The following is a 4449-nucleotide window of genomic DNA, read 5'->3' on the forward strand; positions in this document are numbered from 1 at the left end:
CCTAGACAAAATGGAGCCACTGAGAGGGAAGATGCTTCAGTCCATTTTCTGTTTCTATCACTGAATGACACACTGGGCCATTTATATAGAATACAAATTACAGTCCTCAGGGTTGTAAAGTTCAAGGTCAGAAGCTGCATCTCACAAGAGCCTCCTTGCTGGTGGAGACTCTCTACAGAATCCAAGGGATGCAGGGCTTCATCTGGCAAGAGGGGCCCTATCTGAGAACCGGCACTGGCTGGCTTTGATACCAGACCTACACTAGGGATAACCGATGGATCTATTCCTGAATGAATCGTGAATGGATTGGGGCCACACCGTGAGTCCTTGGGACATAGTCACCTCAAGGTCCACCTGGTCCCACTTGATTTCACCTCTTGATTCTTCACAATGGGGACTAAATTTCCACCATAGATCCCCTCCCCCCAGTTTCCCTTCCCCCTTCCCGGAGACATTCAATCCTTGGCAAATACACAAAAGGACATGAAACCTATCCAGGAGGCAGACAAGGGTACGCCAGAGGGGCTCAGAGAGACTGAAAAGCTGTGGGCATGTACAAGGCATGTAGAGCCATTGCCGCAGGGATTGGCAAGGCTGCAGAGGTGTGCTGAGAGATGTCTCAATCAGACCGCATTCTGCTGCTGTGCTGCTGGTTAAGAACAGGAAGCCCCGGGACTGGGACGATACCTTAGTGGGTCGCGTGCTCACCTTTACCTTGCAGACACCAGGATCTGAGTTTTATTTCCAGAACCTGTGTTAAAACCCTGGGTATAGTAGTACACAGTTATAATCCCAGGGCCCAGAAGGTTGAAACAGGCAGATTGGTGGGGCTCCTTGCCCAGTCAGCCTACTCTAATTGACTCACAGGAAGAGGTTGAGGGCTGCCAGCAAGTGGGTGTGGCCAGGCATAGCGCCTAGGGCCTTACTAACACAAGAGGGAGAAAGCGGTTAGTTTTGTTTTCCTTTATTTTGGGCAGTGCTGGGGATTGAAACTCAGGGGCCTTTGCGTGCAAAGAAAGCACTCCACAATGGAACTATATCCCAAGTCCCTCATTAAAACAAGCAAACAAACAAACAAACAACACAAAATACGGAATAAGATGTTAGGTAGAATTCAGCCAGGCACCGTCGGGGGGGGGGGGGAATATAATACGCAGCTCAGACTGACTGCGAGCTCACTGTCATCCTCCTGTCTCAGGTGTGAAATACAAACACGTGTCACCACAGTGGCATTCGTTGTCTGCCTGTCTGCGATGCATCTCTCCCCTCTGTGTCCAGGTCCACGACGAGGAGAGAAAAAAAGAGGGGTGCCTGGTTGAGGGCGGGCCTGAGAAGGCAGGGTGCCTCCGGGTGCGGCGCAGGGCGGGGCGGGGCGAGGCGGGGTCAGCGGTTACCAACCTCTGTGAGCAGTGTCCTTCACGGAACAACCAGCGACTGCGTGAGCGGGGCTGTGGGTAGGTGAGACCCTGACGGCCGGGAGCCAAAAGGGAAACTGAGGCCAGGTCCAAGCGGGAGGGACTCCTCCCGAGAATGTGCTGCTGAGGCTGAGGGTGTTTGGCCTTTGGGGACAGCGGCCAATGTCCTGTGCCTACCTCGGCGAGGCAGGAGTGGCTGCTGCAGCTGGAGGCAGCTGAGCGGAAAGAGGAGTTAGCCTCTGGCTGCTGGGAATCCTGCTTCCCCTGCAGAGGAGTTCTGGGATCCGTGGGAAACCGAGACTATGCAAAGCCCAAGTATAGGAGCCAGGACTTGAGCCGAAGCTGCCTAAGCCTGCTTTGAGACCAAAGCCTGCTTCTCCTGCACGTGTGGTGTGGACGCTTCTGCGTAGTGACTTGTGAACTTGGGTACTGTGTGTGTGTGCCTGGCCGTCTCAGGACTGAGACCCGCCAGCGTCCAGAAACTCTTGATAGTGGTAGGTACCTGAGAGGTGAGGCCGACAGACAGCAGGCTTGCTTTTTAAGCTTTTCTCTGATCGGAGTTTTCGGCTTCTGTTTGTGTTCCCCTTGTTAGGGGGTTGTGCAAGCGGCGCCTTGAAAGCCAGTTTTGTTTGAAAAAGTTGCCACTCGGCCACGCCATTTCCCCACACCCCAGACCTCATGGTGACCAGTTCCAGTCGGTCCTAACTGACCTGTTGCTGGCGCGATGATTACTTTCAGAATGAGAAAGGCTGGCAAAAGGTATAAGGAGGATTTGCAAGTTCGTTAAAAACAAAAAGTCCTAAAATTCCTCGGGACAGAAACGGCTTTGCTGGAAGGAAAGCTCAAGGATGGGGAGGAGCTTCACGCAGTGGACGGAAGAGGGCGTGGCCGACTCCCTTCTGTTTCTGGGTCATAGTCTCTAGGGAAGCCCCAGAGCAACAGGTACCCCAGACCCATTGGCTCTGTCCTAGCTTCACAGACTGCAGCCTAGGAGAGGGAGGGCTCAGGCATCCTTTCTGGCTGTCCTACTAAGAGGTGGGGCCCGAAGCTCTATGGAGTGATGGTGCTAAGTATGGAGAGGGTGATGCTGTTGGCCTGTGATCCATCAGACACTGAGAAGAGAGACAGCCTGTGGACCTGATCCTTGCCCAGGGCATTGTATCCCAAGGGAAGGTGACCGAGAGTGGCCAAGTGTCATTGTGGGTGTAGAGATACCAACCTGGAACGTTCTACAGTCTCCCCATCAGTTTCTCTCTCTCTCTCTCTCTCTCTCTCTCTCTCTCTCTCTCTTTCCTTCCTTTATTTTTTTTTAAAGACTTATTTATTATATGTAAGTACACTGTAGCTGTCTTCAGACACACCAGAAGAGGGCATCCGATCTCATTACAGATGGTTGTGAGCCACTGTATGGTTGCTGGGATTTGAACTCAGGACATCTGGAAGAGCAGTCAGTGCTCTTAACCGCTGAGCCATCTCTCCAGCCCCATATCAGTTTCTTTACCTGGAAAGTGACACTAGCAATAAGCCTCTTATGGGGACTGTGGATCAAAGAGAGGTGGCTGATCCCTGCCCTGTGGCTGCTGTAAGGAGTGCATGAAGCTTTGACTGAGTGAGTGCCTTTGAGTAAGGCGTGGCTCCTTCCCTGAGGTCCTGGGGTGGTGACCATCGAGAAGGCCTACTACCATACTCTCCTCTATCTAGTTCTTATTCATCTGTCCAAGATGCTCTCTGGAAGTGAAAAGGTAGCCATCTCCTCCCTCCCCTAGAGGAAGCAGCTGCGTGGTCCCTGAACTGTTAGTCACAACCCTGGGTGGAGTTTTCCAGGGAGGTCTTGGTGTTCTGTCCTTCCTTCCTGGAACACCCCAAGGACCCTGAGCAAGCTGGTAACAGGGTGCAGCTTAGGATGTTACATGTCTTCTAGAAGAGACAGAAATAAAGGGTGAGTGGGCGGCTTTGCCCCTCTGAGTATCCCCGTCCTGCACTCTATACTATCCTGGGATTCCACCCTGAGCTGATCTCCTGCCCAGCTCAGCCTAGCCGAGGGGTGACTCAGCTTTATGGGCCCCACCCCTGCCTGTCTACCACCTCTCTGTGTGGGTGACTCAGGAACTGGGCAGTCTCCAAGAAGTCCCTGGAAGGTCCCTGGCCTAACTTTCTCCTTCGGTTTCAAGTGGGGTGGTGACTGTCCTGTTTTGTGACTTTGGATGGAAATAGGGGGCCCTCCCTTTGATTCCCTTAGTGAAGCAGAGCATAAAGATAGTCTTGCCTTCCAGGGTGGCTAGAGGGTGGGAGTAGAAACCTGGGGTTCAGTGTCCTGTCCCTAGATCCTGTCTTTATGGTATGCCATTGGGACAGCCACCACACTATAATGGGAGACTTGATGGACTCTGAAACATTGGTTGGTCCTGTTTGAGGACTTCCCAGACTCAGAGAATATCCCCCATCCCCCCACCCCCGGCGCATAGCTGTCACGAGAGCACTTTCTCCTTCAAAGCCATGGCAAGAGGAAAGAGGTACTACTGTGGGGCGCAAGGCTGGCAAACCTCTAAGGCAGGGTTCCCAGGAAGGAAGCCAGCCACACGGGCTCTGACCTGCTAGGGAATGTTCAGGAAAGGCAGCTTCTGGGGGACCTAAAGGACTTGCTGGTCGTGAGGAAGGGCAGGGCTGGGTTGGCGTAAGAAACAAGTGCCCAGTAGGCATTGGTTTCTTTGTGAGAAATGCACATGTTTAGAACTTGGTGTCAATGGCTGGGGAGACAGCAACATCATTGACTTGTGTGATTGTTACTTTACATTTGGGGGCTTTCACCTCAGTTAATAAAACCTGTTGTCAGCAGTGGTGGTGCTTGCCCGGGAGGCTGAAGTAAGAGGACGACTATCAGTTTGAGGCTGGTCTGGGCTACATGATGAATATCTTTGTGCCCCTATTAAGAGAGGAGAGCCAGGCAGTGGTGGCACATGCCTTTAATCCCAGCACTTGGAAGGCAGAGGCAGGTGGATTTCTGAGTTCAAGGCCAGCCTGGACTACAGAGTGA

The 4449-nt window shown here is 52.7% G+C and overlaps 1 protein-coding gene across 2 annotated transcripts in view; it reads left to right on the forward strand.

Annotated features, from left to right (window-relative positions):
* The first annotated feature begins 1382 nt into the window (after window positions 1–1382).
* Window positions 1383–4449, forward strand: part of Tspo (translocator protein) — a 10713-nt gene continuing 7646 nt past the window's right edge. Inside the window, exon 1 of one of the 2 annotated variants that reach the window (XM_021183504.1) lies at window positions 1383–1458. The gene's annotated coding sequence lies outside the window, so the exon portion shown is untranslated. The remainder of the gene's footprint in view (window positions 1459–4449) is intronic. The other variant, XM_021183503.1, reaches the window with a different exon arrangement.

This window comes from Mus caroli, chromosome 15 (assembly GCF_900094665.2).
Source record: "Mus caroli chromosome 15, CAROLI_EIJ_v1.1, whole genome shotgun sequence".
Taxonomy (NCBI): domain Eukaryota; kingdom Metazoa; phylum Chordata; class Mammalia; order Rodentia; family Muridae; genus Mus; species Mus caroli.